Genomic DNA, 17500 nt, shown 5'->3' with positions numbered 1-17500 from the left:
AACAACTATGTAGAACGAAACGAAGTCTACACAAGATGTTATGAAGATGGTTACCCCAAAAGTAATATCAAGAAACCAGAGGAAAAGACAGAGAACACCAAAGACCAAAGCCATTGAAGGGAGCAGATCGTCCAAACACAGTCTGCCTACATAACCGGGTGTCACCCAGACACAAACGAAGGGACATTGAACAACATTATATGAAAATTTTTGAAAACATTTCTAGTGTGAAAGCCCATAAGACAGTGATGAACATGACTACTACGCCAGCTTCCAGTGTCGGTAAGGGGAAAGGACATAAAGCCGATCTGTTTATAGACTCGATGCTTTCCCTGACAATGTTAAAGTGTTCTTAAACAAAAAACAAGTACAAGCGCGATCAGAATTTTTGACAAGGCAAATGCCGTCAGCATTACCAGTGACCAGATCGCATAATGTCCTAAAATAGAGCATATAAATGCCAATCTCTCTCGGACATTTGAGGAAATTAAAATGCTATTTGAGGAGAAAACCCATAGACATTTATGCATAAGTGAAACATGGCTCCACCGGGAAAATGGACAGTAATTTCATTAATTTTCCAAATTTTAAAGTTTATAGATGTGAGCAGGGGAGGAGGAGGAGTATGTATATATGTACGGGATACCCTGAAGTAAAAACAGGATATTGCTACAGCAAGTTAGCAATACTGCTGTAGAAGATGTTGGGTTTACCGTACAAAGCAACATGCTTCCTTCTTTTATTATTGGCGCTGTCTATAGGCCCCCCCATGCTACCTCTGAATCTTTGAATACTTTAAAAAAGGGTTTAGAGAAATGTCTTTAAAACAGAAACCGTTTTTCATCTTAGGCGACCTGAATGATGATTTAACAAAATCTAATGCAAAGTTAGCTAAGATGATTTAAAAAAATAAATTGAACAAATAATAGATAAGCCTACACGAATACAGAAAACACCTCTTCTCTGTTGGATTTAATAATAACTAAAAAGACCGACATCATTATTCACTTCGATGTCATCCCGTGTCATGTTGCTGACCATGAACTTATCACGATGACGTTAAATATAAGAAAAACAAGCGACCACAGTAAAAAAAACTTTCGCGATTTCAAACACTATAACCTCAATCTTCTGCGAGCTTATCTTGTCTAAAGAAAGTACTCTATCAATATTTCACTGACAGTAATGTAAAAGACCAAGTAACTATCCTTACAGAAGTTATTAAAAGCAGCATTGATGCACTGGCTCCCTACGTAACACGAACCGTCAAACGTCCCTGCTCCATGGAAAATGACGACATTCAGAGACCATTCGCGATAGAAACCCAAAGCCCCCAAGCCCTTAAAAGTAACAGAATGAGGCCGCCCTTCAGGTAGATTATAAAGTCAAAAAGAAAAATGTAAAATTACTAATTCAACGTGCAAAAAGAAATTATTTCAGAAAAATTCACAGGGAATATAAGGACAACTCTAATAAAACATGGAAAATTGTTAAAACACTAGTGCCTTACAAAAAGCACCCTACTAATGATTGAAAAAGGCCCATACAAAGAACGGGCCATTTAATGACTTTTTTTCAAAAATTGGAAAACTAACATGAGCAACAATTGCTTCTAAGTTTACAACAAAGCATAGATCGGGCAAGGCTTACAACTAATTTTTTCAGACCACAACCAGTGAACATAGAAACAATCATCTTAGTAATAAAACATCTTCGCGAAACAAATGCTGTAGGAGCAGACGGTATTGCTTTGCGCTTTATCAGAAAATAGTCTACCTGCAACTGTACATTATCTGACGGTCATTATTAAACACCTCTCTTTTTATGGTGTCTTTCCGTCGCTTTGGAAACATGGGATAGTAACACCAATTTTCAAATCGGGGGATATAGACGATGTCAATAATTATCGCCCTATTACTATACTCCCTATCTTATCCAAAAATTTTTGAAAAAAAAAAATAGCAAATCAACTGACGAGTTTCCGGAGGCCAATGATTATTATCTAAAAAAAACAACATGGTTTTAGAAATAGGTTATCTACTGAAACAGCTTTACTGCAAATAATGATGAAATTTTTTAATAACATAGACAAAAATCAGGTAAATCTGCTCACATTATGCGACCTTTCTAAGGGTTTTGATAGTGTCAACCAAAGATATTCTCCTTAACAAATTAGTAAATCATAAAATTTATACCTTTTGGTTTAAAAGTTATTTAGATACAAGGACCCAATCGGTAATAATCAATAATGATATGTCATCAAAACAACAAGTACCTTTTGGTGTTCCGCAAGGCTCTATTTTTGGTCCGATCCTATTTACAATTTTCATAATGATTTATCAACAATAGCCCATAACTGTCTTTTAGGTGCAGTACGCCGATGATTCACAGTTTCTCATAGTGACTCAGTAAACAACCTAAACACGTTTAAAAGAAACACTCAACATACTCTTACACAAGCAAAATTATATTTTGACATAAATGGCCTTAAACTAACCCCCATAAAACTCAAGTATATTCATAGGGAGTCGGCAGAACATAGCTAGAATCCCAATGACACAATCATAGAATTTGAAGCTGCTCTATTAAAACCCAGCACTTCAGTGAATAATCTTTGGAGTACACTTAGACAGCTTCATGACATTTGAGCCACACGTTGACAAAAAACACAGGAAGGTAGTGGGTACCCTGATATATCTTAATAAAATAAGAAATCAAATCACTACTGAAACTAGAATCATGGTTGTGCAAACTCTAGCTTAAGCATAATTAACTATTGTTCAAACATTTGGGATCGGCTAACAAGACCCAGATGCAAAAGTGCAAAAATTACAAAACTTTGCTGCCAGAGTAGCACTAGGTAATATCAGTAACTTGATCACATCACCCCACATATAAAAAATTTAAATGGTTTAAAAGTCAATTCTAAATGCAGCTATGACACATGTGATTCATTTACAAAATCATTCATGGGAATTATCCAAAATGGGTAATGCCTTTACAAACCCTAGGGGAAAACATCAGGTGTCCAGACACGTCAAGTAAATTCCTTTTTAGTCAGGAGATCGAAAACCTATTCAGGGACACGTTTAAATGGAAATACGTGGACTCAAGATATGGAACATGATACCAGATAATATAAGGGACATTAACACTTCTTTAATTTTAAAACGAAATTAAAAGAACACCTCTTAAATACACAGATGTAAAATAAATGTATTATGTAAAGAATAACCATTGTAATTTAATGGAATAAAGTGTTTTGACTTTTACTTTTACTTGACATGACCACACACACACACAAATGACCACACACACACACACACACACGCACGCGCGCGCGCGCGCACAGATATTATATATATATATTGTGTGTGTGTGTGTGTGTGTGTGTGTGTGTGTGTGTGTTGAGTGTGTGTGTGTAGTATGTATGTGTATATAAATAAATAAATAAATAAATAAATAGATAAATATATACAAATACACACATATATATGTATTTATATATACAATATAAGATATATGAAAATATATACAAATTGTATATACACACACGCACATATATATATATATATATATATATATATATATATATAGATAATATATATATATATATAATATATATACAGTGTGTATTATATATATATATATATATAAAATTTTATATATATATATAAAATATATGTGTGTGTGTGGGGGTGTGTGTGTGTGTGTGTGTGTGTGTGTGTGGTGTGTGTGTGTGTGTGTGTGTGTTTGTATGTGTGTTGGATATATATACACACATACAGACTTACTTGCACATTCGCATATCTATACCCGTATATATGCACACCGCATATATGTGTGTGTGTGTGTGTATGTAGTTATATATATTTAAATATATTTTATATATAATAAAATATATATATATATATATATATACATACATATACACACACACAACACACAACACACACACACACACACCACACCACACACAACTTCACTTGTACAATGTAGAATTCATTTATAAACTGTAGAGTTACCTTGTACACTATGGAGTTATCTTATACACTGTATAGTTACCTTGCACACTGTAAAGTTCCCTTTGTGCAGTGTAAAGTTCCCTTTTTCCCCTGTAGCATTATCTTATTTTACACTATAGAGTTACCTTGTTCACTGTAGAGTTCACTTGTACACTGTAGAGTTCTTGTACCTGTGGAATTATCATATACATGTAAGAGTTACCTTGTACACTGTAGAGTTACTTGTACACTGTAGAGTTACCTTGTACACTGTAGAGTTTACCTTGTGCATGTAGAGTTACCTTGTACACTGTAGATTTCCCTTGGGGCACTGTAGATTACCCTGGCACTGTAGCTTGGTTGGCGTTACACTGGCCAGGCAGCTGCGTCTCGCTCCGTCTCTTGCGATGGTCTTGTTCTCCAGCTGGTCTCGAGGGAAACCATTAGCGAGTGTATGTGGTCTGAGAGTGGCCCTATAAAGACCTTTTCTTTCTCTCCCCTCTATATATATATCTGTTTTCCCCTCTGTCAAATTCCCCTCTCCTCTCTCTCTCTCTCTCTCTCTCTCTCTCTCTCTCTCTCTCTCTCTCTCTCTCTCTCTCTTTTCTCTCTCTCTCTCTCTCCCCTCTCTTATTTTCGTATTCTTTATTGATCGTATTTTGGTGAAGATTTGTTGTTATTGGTTTTTTTTTCTTTTTCTTTAATATGGGATATTTTGAACTATTTGGCTTGTATAACTCATCTTGTAGTCACAGTAGAAAGGATGAATACTTCGTGGCATCTGTGGTCTTTTGTTCATTGTGGTCTGGGAAGTTTTGACCTCTTTTCTTCATTCGATCATTTCACACGCACACAGAACACATACATACATGTACATGCAACACGCCCTCATGCTCATACACATACACATGCATATATGAACGCACAAGCACACGTATATTCCAGCACACACAAACACACATATGCCGAGAGAGAGAGAGAGAGAGAGAGAGAGAGAGATTTATAGAATATATCGTAAATATATCTCAGTTCACCTTTGTACTGCATATCGATAAATAGATAAAGTTATAACTGTGGTGTAAAATAAACTTTTTTTGAGTATATCAGCAAAGAAGGCATTACCCAAAGCTTTTTAAAATCTGGATTCCCTTGAGGTGCGTTAATGTTAACGAAATTCATTCTCATAAAGACTTTGGATATAAACCGAATATATACTTAACCGTTTTTTAAGTTTATTTACTATTTATTTACTTCATTTTTATATCTTCTTTACTTATTTCCTTCTTTAATCGCTACCCAGATTGTTTCATGTAATTAAAACTTTACAACATTTAAAAAACAATGTTTGTACTGTTGTCGGTTGTGCGTCGCCTCTTTCCATTCTGCAGCTGAGTTTGCTTTTTACTTGTTTATGTAACATCAATAAGCGTCATTTATTTGACTGAATAATATTACTGTTTATACGTTAGATATTTTGTGAGACCTAGGGTACTTCATTTGGTTGGTATCGTCTGAGTAAACCCATATCCATCTATCTATATCTGCCCATCTGCATGTATCTGGATATGGAGAATGCCTTTTCGCTGCATTGCTTCATCATGGCAAAGGCCTTCATGGTTTTCTTGTTCTTCCCTTCGTTGTTTTAAAATGCAATTTGATCTACACAAAACACACACACACATACATATAAAATGTGCGCGCGCGCGCAAGTATGTATGTGTTGTGTGTGTGTGTGCCGAGCAATACATTGAAATATATGAAGCATAATTTTGTCCGCCCTTAAATCCACCTAGTGAGATAATGATAAAAAAGGAGATCGTCATCAAAATCCCATTAAACATTTCATCGTGGTTAGCTTCATTAGTCTGTCTGTGCGATATTTCTAGGCGGTGGACAATATCGACGGATGAAAATTTAGTTACCAAGAAAATTTCAAAGAATTTTTCGGTTTTTTCTTATTGTCAATGGCGACTGATGAGTCTCCGAAAATTCGACATGAAAGATTTTAAAGTAGTAATAATGATTAATAATAATAATGTGTTTAACTACCTTAATGGAGGAAAATAATACATACTTTCATGTGTGTGTGTATGTTTATGTAAAAAAGTGTATATATATATGTATATATATTTTTAAAATATAATATATATATATATATATAAAATATATTTTTAAAATATAATATATATACCCCATATATGTTTGTGTGTATACAAAAACACAGACACATACACATACACACACCACACACACAACACACACACACACACACAACACACAAAACAAAACACACAAATATATATAAAATTATATATTATATATATATATATATATATTTTATATATATATATATGTGTGTGTGTGTGTGTGTGGTATGTGGGGTGTGTATACATACATATACAATATATATATATTCATATACATACATTATATGTATGTGTGTATATATAAAATACATACATACATACAGACATACTTTAATATATATTTTATATATATAGAATATATATAATATATAATATATATATATGTGTGTTTTGTGTGTGTGTGTGTGTGTGTGGTGTGTGTGTGTGTGGGTGTGGGAGGACTCCTGTCTCTCTCATGCTATTCTTGCAATATTAATTTCCATGTCTAATATATTAAGAATGTAATAATATAACTGTATAGAATCATTAGCATGGCCCCGTGAAAGGTTCTGATGCCAAGTGAGCTTCGAGCTCATGCGTTGCAGAACTGGCAGATTCTTAATTCGGTCGAGGTAATATGGGAGCGAACGTAGCGTGGCGAGGCAGTGGTAGGTGGGTGGTAGCGAGCGGTAATACCTCGCCAGCTCGTTCATAAAACCCGTAGTCCACAATATTGATTAAAATTTAAAAGGAAAAAATGAAAGCCTGGCCCAAAAAGTAAAATGGAAATAAAAGCAAAGCCAATTCAATAAAACACGCAAGTAAAATAATGCGAAATATCACCAAAGATATCAAAAGTAACAATGAAGTAGAGGAAATAACTAAAAGTAAAATTAAAACACTAGAATAGCCGGCTAAAACTGTTGATGTGGACGGCTAAAATTGGTGGAGACACTTGCAAAATATACATTTATTGAATGAAGCGTTTAAGAAACGTGCATACAGCATAAAACAGTGGGTGTAGGGGTTAAAATGAGCAGCCAACTACTTATCTTTAAGTAAGGACGGTGACGGATAGGGTTAAGTCACTGAAAAGTTCCTTGGGTTGGGAGGAGAAAAGAAAACAGTCGGTGTCTCGGAGCAGACTGATTTATTTTTCTTTCCCTGTACACACAGTATGTGCGAAAAAATACTGTCGCGATTGTTTCGCGAAACGCAAATCAGTGCGGCCACTTGTTCCGGTAGGCATTTATTTGGTCTCATTTGCATACAATTAAAATAACTGGCTCCCAATTTTAAAAAAAAAACAGTAAAAGACTTAAAAGGTATTGTAAAAATTATAAGAATAAACAGATGTAAAAAAAAGGCATGGATTTTGGTATTATACATGGGGAGAAACAGTCCAGACCAGGTAAGCAGGCAGGGAAACTCGTTTTAAAAAAGCAAACTAATTTAGTAGGTATATCGCTTTGTGTTTAAATGCGGTAATGTGCATGGAGACGGGTTACTCAGTTACATATATGTATGTATGTATATGTGTATATAATATACCTATAAAATATATAGCTATATATACATATTAATTTATATACACACACACACACACATATGCATATAATATTATATATTGTAATGATTTTTTTTTATTATTATCATTATTATTATTATTTTTATATTATGTTATTATTATATTATTATTATTATTATTATGATATTATCATTACCATAATGATAATAATGATAATGAAAATAATTATTATCATTTTTATTATTATTATATTATATATTATTATTATTTTATTATTATTATTCTTATTATTATATTATTATTATTATTATATTATCATCATCATCATCATCATTAGTAGTAGTAGTAGTAGTAGTAGTATCGTTATTATTGTCATTACTGTTATTATTATCACTATTGTTACATTATTATTTTTATAATCATTATTTTTTTAAATTATTACTGTTATTAATATTGTTATTTTTAATGTTAATATTATAAGCATTGCATTAGCATAAGCATTATTTCCATTATTATCATTTAATACTGTATGGGGTATTGTGGTCCGTAGCCAATATTAATTTCGAAGGGGTTCAATGTCAAATAGATTTCCCAAAAAGTGTAGCGTGAATTGAAACCAACTGCCTGATATAGACCTCGGCATTATAGTACGAGAACAAGGTTAAAAAATTTCAATCGAAAAAAAACAATGGAAAAAAAACATTAAGACCCAGTAATATTCACAAGCTTAGTCTTCTTTAACGGTAGGGTTTATGTCTGAGCCGCCGTGGTCACAGCATGATACTTAGTTTTTTCATGTTGTGATGCTCTTGGAGTGAGTACGTGGTAGGGTCCCCAGTTCCTTTCCACGGAGAGGGCCGGTGTTACCTTTTTAGGTATCATTTCCAGTATTTTATCCGGGCTTGGGACCAGCGCTGACTTGGGCTGGCTTGGCCCCCCAGTGGCTAGGTAGGCAATCGAGGTAAAGTCCTTGCCCAAGGGAAACAGCGCGCCGGCCGGTGACTCGAACCCCCGAACTCAGATTTCCGTTTGTGACAGTCTTGAGTCCCATGCTCAACCATTCGGCCCCCGCGGCCACACAAGTTTATTGGCATGAAAAATCTTTGAACTCTGCTTCTATTTAGTTTTGCACACATTATCATACACGAAAGCACTGCACGCAGTACGAATATCAGCCAACATACAAAAGGGGTGATACAAAAGAAGACCAGAAAAAAACAAAGTGGTCAAAGGAAAGTATTCAAACGATTCAAACAGAGTCCCTTAAATACATGAGCCCTAAATCTAGCTAGACGGCAGATTATAAGCACGATAAAAGCAAAAGAAATGATTAAACACTGTAAACGAAATGGTTAAAACACGGTACAAAAAATAACACATCAGCTCTTAAAAATCAACAAAAAGAACTACACGTAAACCTGAATAAAATGCAATAATTCAAAAAAAACAAGAAAAGCGTGGTTCAAACCCAACATCTACAATAAACATGCAACAGAAAAGTGGTATAAAAAGTCCCACCGCTGCACACCAAAATATTCCTGTAGTGGGGTATTGTGCCTCCGTAGCCAATATTAATTTCGAAGGGTTCACTGTCAAATAGACACTTAAATAGTGGTAGCGTGAATTGAAACCAACTGCCTGCATATAGACCTCGGCATTATGGTACGAGAACAAAGAAACAATGAAAAAAAAAACATTAAGACCCAGTAATATTCATAAGCTTAGAATGGCATGCAAAATCTATGAAACTCTGGTTTATATTTATTTTATAAACAAAGAATCATGTCCAGCTCCTATGCAAAAGGAAACAGCCAGGAAAACAGAACTTAACTCGTATTTTCCCCGTGTGATGTGATGCCCAGACCGGCCGAGTTTTCCACCTGCTCAGCAAGGGAAAATCACCCAGGAGGGGAGCAAAACGCCGTTGTTTCGAGGAGAATGAATCTATTTACCGCTCAACGTGGCTTATATTCATAAAATTCGTGACATCATAAGTCACGCCAAACATCGTTCGTAAAATATAAAGTTTGTACAAAAAAGCATTAGGAGAGACAGTAAAATCATAAGTAAATGACCTTCATAACGAGACAAAACATAAAAATACATGCATAATGTGGAGTAGACAGAAAGAAGTACAATGGATAAAATATGAAGTTAAAACACATATTTCTTAAAATGAGAATAAACTTTAATAGACAGAAAGAAGTGACAAAAAAAAAAAAAAAAAAAAAAAAAAAAAAAAAAAAAACATAAAAAAAAAATAGGAGATAATTTAAAATGATATGGGTAACCATGAAACCCACAGAAGAAAGAAAAATCTGCATGTAAATGCAGACGAGAGGACGGGGTAAAAGGGGCAAATCACACAGAAGTGACTTATAGGACAAACATAAAATGGAACATAAAACAGAAATAAGTAAAACGTATGTACATAGAGACATATAGAGAGGACGATCGCCAGCGCTGACCGGGCTGTGAGATGTCAGGGCAGCGAGAGTACGGGAGCTGACGGTGAAAATGAGGAAGAGATGGCAGGCTGTAGGAGGCACCTTATTGTATGCCTTATTACCATCGTCATCGTTACAATTATCATTATCATTACGATCATCCTAATAATCACTATCATTACTATTATTATTATCATTATCATTATCATTGTGTTCATTACCATTGTTATTATTATTATCAATATTACAATCAGGAGTGTTGTCATTGTTATTAAAATTCTTTTTCTTAACATTATTATCATTGTTATTATTATTATTATTATTATTATTATTATTATTATTATTATTATTATCATTATTATAATTATTATTATTATTTTATTATTATTATTATTATTATTATTATTATTATTGATATTATCATCATCATTATTATTACCATAACTGGTAATATTATTTTTATTTCAATTATTATCATCATTATCATCATCATCATCACAATCCATTTTGATGATTTTTTTTCTTAGTTTCTTTTCGATATTTAACTTTTTCCCATTTCCCATAATAGTATTATCAAACTCCTTTGTTACCCTTACCACTATCATTTTTGTCATTATCATCAACACTATTGCTGTTATCACCATCCTTAATTTTTAACTTTGATATTAATATTATCATAAAATATAATTACTATTCATGTTATTATAATTTTCTGTAATTATTCGTTAAAGTTGTCACTATAATTCTATCATATTATTAATAGTATTGACAGTATTAATTTTGTTTTTAGTTGTTGTTTTTTCTCTCTCGGTCGCCATTGTTCCTGTCCGTGTTGTATCCTTATTATCCAAAATCCAGTCTTTATCACCATTACACCATTATTTGGGGCAGAAACAATGCCTGTAGCTGTAAACTTTGAATCTCTAAAGGCTTTGTTTTCTTGCCCTTGTACTTGTCCTGCTTAAATAACCATGACAGTGGGCACTAATGTATTATTTTTACGATGATTGTTTGTCTATATGTGTAATTTTTTTTTTCTTCATATAACTGCATCAGAACTATGTTTTTCATCTGTAATATTCACCGCGAACAACTTATAAGGACAGAAGAACAGGAAAGATAATCTATGACATTTTATACTACCCTTCCTTGTTTTCATTTCAATTTATGATCCTACGCAAATTTCATTTTCCTATTTCGCTGAGATTCCGGAGAAGCGGCCCCCTCCGTGCAGCATAACGCGCACAGACGGGGACCAAAGAAGTGATGGAAGATGGAAGAGAAAAACAGAAAAACAGAAGTCAATAAAAATACGATAGTCGGTGTCCAGCGTGTGGAAATTGGAATCCTGCCCCAATGGCCCGACATGAAGAGGGGAGGGATCCATTCGGGGTAACGGTCGCCACCTGCCCGGGCCAAAGTCCTTCGAAAAAAAACACCGCCCTAGCCCTTGCGAGGGAGTCCGTGACGTAAAAACAGGACATTGCGATTCTTTTAAAACAAAACTTACTCCGGCTTTCGATTAAATATGTGATTCTATGTGTATTTATAATCGATGAAGATATGGTTTACAGGGAAATAACTATTTCTCACTTCTTTGGTTTTTGGTTTCTGATCTCCCAACTATACTGAAACTTATGAAGCCGGGTTTTATCGGACCTTTCGTTTAATGTTCAATCTAAAAGCACGGCTATAGTTGTTTCTGTCGTGTGCGAGGATGCGCGGGCGGCACAAGCTGTATAAAAAGGCGGTCCAGCTTCCATCGACTGCCCACCTGTCCGCCATGGCGCTCGCACAGCTCCCGTCCTGTCCCAGCTCGCGGCGCCTTTCGCCCTCTCCTTCCCCTCCTGGTGCTCGTCCCTCTCCGATCCTCGCTCGCCCTCGACCGGGGCTTCCCTCGCTCACTTCGGACTTCCGCCCCCTCTCGACGTGGCCGGGCGTCCGTCGGAAGGACGCGAGGCGCCACACCAAGGGCCTTTGGTCCTACATCCGACTTTCGGCCTAAAAGGAAGCGAAGCTGGGATGAGCTGATACCCGGCCTCCTTCAGCACTACTCGGAGCAGGGGTGGAGGCCGCCTCCAGGTCTGAGTACAAGGCAGTGCCCTTCCCCATCGTATACACGTCTCAGTGCTCCACCGCGGAATCAACTGCTCCGCCCTCGACTCAACCTGCACGAGAACCACATAAAACCCGAGTTTCAGCTGCGCCCCGACTGGATCCAACATTTCCCAAGCTCATCGGAGACTGTCCCCACCCACTACGTGGCCCGGAACTGCCCCCCATGTACTCTCGGCGGTGGTCCTGGAGGCCGTGTGCACCTGCGGGGGATCCCAGTGCTCCAGGACGGACACCAATGCGTGCCAGTGACCCGCCACACCCCGTGTGGGTTCGTCGAGGACCCAAAATCCACGTGTTAGACGTGGAAGAACTGGCAGTGGCGTGCGCCTGCGTCAGGAGGCCCCGCGTCGGAGGGAACTTCCCTCTTTAGCCCCGCCGTCCACAGTTAGGACCTGATCCGGCCCGCAACACTCAGCCCTTTGACCGACCGGATCCGTTATCATAACATCTTTCCACATCTGAACTGCACTGATAACGAAATGTATTTCATTACTTATGCTGAAGCACTTCACTGAAGGAAATATGTAAAATTTATTTTTTTATTATGTAAACGTAAAGCAGCATTGAGACACTAGTTAACGTAAAAAAGGTCCATAATTGTGCTTAAACCTTTTCGAATATAATGTATTCCCAAATGGTTAAACCTTTTTCTTGTTCCTTGACAAACAAGTCTTCCCATGATAAAAGAAGGAAAACACCTCCGCTTCGTTGTCTTAATCTGTCTTCCACTGCGGACCAAAGCGCGTTAAGGAGACCGACTAAAAGTATGAAGGCAACGTAATTTTTTTCGACAAGAACTATCTATCTCTTTTACATATATACATTTTTTTTTTAACGGTAGGTCAGTTGAGCCGCCGTGGTCACAGCATGATACTTAATTGTAGTTTTCATGTTTGTGATGATCTTGGTAGTGAGTACGTGGTAGAGTCCCCAGTTCCTTTCCACTATATATATATTATATTAATTTTTATATATATATATTATATATATATATATATATATATTATATATATAATTTTCGTGTGTATGTGTGTGTGTGTATACATGTAAAATAAAATACGTATGTTTTATATATATATATTTTATAATATATAATATATAAAATAATATATTTTAAAATTAAATTATATATATATATATCGTGTGTATGTGTGTGTGTGTATACATGTAATATATATGTTATATAATATATTAATAATATAATTATATATATTTAATATATATATATATATATATAGATTTGTAGATAATAGATAGATAGATAGATAAGATAGATAGATACACACTCACGTATATATACACATGTACATAACATCTTATCTAATATCTATCCATATATATATACTATTATATTTATATATATTATATAATATATATATATTATATATATATAGTGTGTGCGTGTGTGTTTGTGTGTGGTGTTTTGTGTTGTGTGTGTGTGTTGTGTGTAAAGGTATATTTAATATATACATACCTTTACCTGTGAAAACGCAACAAAACCCCAACTTCTTTCTGGACACCATAGTCACTAACATCTTCCAATATATTCCACAAAATTGATAGCCGTAAGACTCTTATCATTGTAACCTATGACACGTGTAACAACTGCTCTGTAGTCGATGATTATTTCTTTATTTACTTTTTTATTATATATATTTTTTTTTTCTTTTTTTTACATAGTTTCAAATTTCTTTTGACTTTTGATAGCGACTCTTACTTGGCCCTTGATACAAGCAACGGATGGTGATCTAAACCATCTTCTAAACGTATTTATTTGCTTGTTCTAGTTGCCATACTAGGTATATTTATTTAGCTAAAACCCAAAATTTGCCCAATGAATTTTTAGTACTTCTTTTTAATTCTTTTCATCAAAAGTGCCTTTTATTAAAAAAAAAAAAAAAAAAAATCTCGTAACTCGATCTCGTATTTACTTATCCTCTCCTATACTATTCTGTTCTATGCTATTCTATCCTCCCATCATCCTACCCTACGCTATCCTTTGCTATCCTATCATATTCGCTATCTGTGCCCATCCTTCCTATTATATCAGCTATAATGTAGTGAAGATATATAAGAAAATAAAATAAATAAATAGATAAATAAATAAATTTAAAAAAATAAATAGATAAATAAATAAATAAAATAAATAGATAAATAAATAATAAATAAATAAATAAAGAAAAAAAAGAAAAAAACGATGTTAGTTTTACCGGGGAAACTAATTCATTCGCGTATGGGGAGGAGCTGCCCCTTTCATAGGAATAGTGCCAAACTGATTTTTTAAATCCACGTCTTGGCCATTTTTTATCTCTCTCTCTCTCTCTCTCTCTCTCTCTCTCTCTCTATTATATATATATATATATATATATATAATTATAATATGCATATATATATATAATGTGCATGTATATGCGTGTGTATGTGTGTATACATATAAATATATTGATATATATAAACGTATATATGTATGTATGTATGTATATGTATATATGTGTGTGTGTGTGTTATTGTTGTGTGTGTATATATATATAAGGTATGTATATTAGTATATACATTCCTTTTACCCGTGAAAACGCAACAAAAACCCAAACTTCTTTTTGGGTTTGGTTTTTTGTTCATTATAAAGTATGTAAAATCCAATACCCCGGGAGGCCATACATATTTTGGGAAAATTTTCCATATATGGGTTTTGAAATCAGACAAGCAAAGTCGTTTCTTCAAAATAGTTCCCCTAATACTCAAATTTCTTTTGACTTTTGATAGCGACTCTTGCTTGGTCCTTGAAAAAAAGCAACGGATGGCGATCTGAACCATCTTCTAACGTATATATTTGCTTGTTCTAGTTGCCATACTAGGTATATTTATTTAGCTGAAACAAAATTCTGCCTAATGAATTTTAAGTACTTCATTTTAATTCTTCTTTTGATCAAAAGTGCCATTTATTAAAAAAAATAATAATAATAATAAAAAAAAATAATTAAAAAAAAATCGTAACTCGATGTCGTATTTACTTATCCTATCCTATACTATTCTGTTCTATGCTATTCTATCCTACCTCATCCTACCCTACCCTATCCTATGCTATCCTATCATATTTGGCAATTCTGTGCCATCTCCTTTTTATATCAGCGATAATGTATGAGACATAAAAAGAATAAATAAATAAAATAAAGAAGAAAAAGAAAACGCGATGTTAAGTTCACCGGGGATACTAATTCATTCGCGTATGAGGGGGGGCTGCCCCTTTCATAGGAATAGTGCCAAACTGATTTTTAAATCCACATCTTGGCCATTTCTATCTCTTTCTCTCTATATATATATGCATGTATATGCGTGTGTATGTGTGTATACATATAAATATATACGTATATATATATATATATATATATATTACTATATATATAATATATATATATTATATTAATTATACCTTATATGTAGTATGTATATGTATATGTTTTGGTGCCCTGTGTGTGAAATGTATGTGTTTTGTGTGTATAAAAAGGGTATGTATAATTAGTATATACATTCCTTTTACCTGTGAAACGAAACCCAAAACACCCAACTTTTTTGGTTTATGTTTTGTTTCATTATAAAGTATGTAAACTCCAATACCACGGGAGGCCATACATATGTGAAATTACCATATATGGGTTTTGAAATCCCGCCAAGCAAAGTCGTTTCTTCAAAATATTTCCCCTAATACTCAAATTTCTTTTGACTTTTGATAGCGACTCTTGCTTGGCCCTTGATACAAGCAACGGATGGTGATCTGAACCATCTTCTAACGTATATATTTGCTTGTTCTAGTTGCCAAACTAGGGAATTTATTAAACTGAAAAAAAATTCTGCCCAATGAATTTTTAATGCTTCATTTAAATTCTTCTTTGATTAAAAAGTGCCCATTAACTTTTTTTTAATCTCTTAACTCGATTCGTTTACTTATCCTATCCTATGCTATTTATTGTAGCTATTTCTATCCTACCCTTACCTAAACCCACCCTGTCCCCATGCTTCCTATCATATATTCCGCTACTCTATGCCATCCTTCCTAATTTATCCTATTATATCAGCAATAATGTAGTGAAGACATAAATAAATAAATAAATAAATAAAATAAAATAAAGAAGAAACAGAAAACGCGATGTTAAGTTCACCGGGGATACTAATTCATTCCCTTATGAGGGGGAGCTGCCTCTTTCATAGGAATAGTGCCAAACTGATTTTTAAATCCACATCTTGGCCATTTCAGATATGCTTTATCCACGTCTCTCTCAGTGTGTGTACACACACACATTGATACATACATACATACATACATGCATACGTGCACACACAAACATACACACACACACACACACACACACACATGAATAAATAAATATATATATATATATATAATATATATATATATATATATATATATAGGTGTGGTGTGTGTGTGTGTGTGGTGTGGGTGTGTGTGTGTGGTGTGTGTGTGTTTTTTGTTGTGTGTGTGTGTGCGTGTGTATGTTTTGTTTGTTTGTGTTTGTGTGTATGTGTGTGTCTGTATGTATATATGTATATGAGTGCGTATGTATGTGTATATATATGCATATATATTAATTCATATACACACATATATGTGTGTGTTCGTGAATATCTATCTAATAGATGTATGCATAATATATAATATATATATATATATATATATAGTATATATAATAATATATTATATATATAATTTTAAATATATATATGTCCATCTATGTCTATCTATAATCTATCTATCTATCTATACATACATATATATGTATACATATATATACATATATGCGTATATCTATAGTATATATATACATATATATATGCATATATATATACATACATATATATATTTAACAAATAATAAAATATGATATATTATATATATATATAATATATATATATATGTATATAACATTAATTATAACATTATATATATATACATTATATATATGTATATATATGTATATCATACATATATTTATTTATGTATACACATATCTATATATATAAATATATATACTGTGTATATTTATATATATCATACTAGCACACGTACTTAATCGCGGAATTAATGAAAGGACTTCAAGCACAGGCAGGGAAGACAAAATTCGTTTTCAGGCGATGAGGGGCATCTTCCAAAAAAAATGGAAATGGTTATAGGAAGATTACTTAAACAGGAAAATGGTGAGTCTATGGTGCATATAAATTAGAATTAAATAATACATGTGCTAATAGATAGTGTCTCAAATT

At 33.8% G+C, this 17500-nt stretch overlaps 1 pseudogene; it reads left to right on the top strand.

Moving 5' to 3' along the window:
- The first annotated feature begins 11001 nt into the window (after positions 1-11001).
- On the top strand, positions 11002-12612 carry LOC119579691 (annotated as a pseudogene).
- Positions 12613-17500: the final 4888 nt, after the last annotated feature.

Source organism: Penaeus monodon, chromosome 12 (genome assembly GCF_015228065.2).
Source record: "Penaeus monodon isolate SGIC_2016 chromosome 12, NSTDA_Pmon_1, whole genome shotgun sequence".
In the NCBI taxonomy this organism is placed as follows: Eukaryota; Metazoa; Arthropoda; class Malacostraca; order Decapoda; family Penaeidae; genus Penaeus; species Penaeus monodon.
This window is presented reverse-complemented; position numbering and strand designations above follow the sequence as displayed.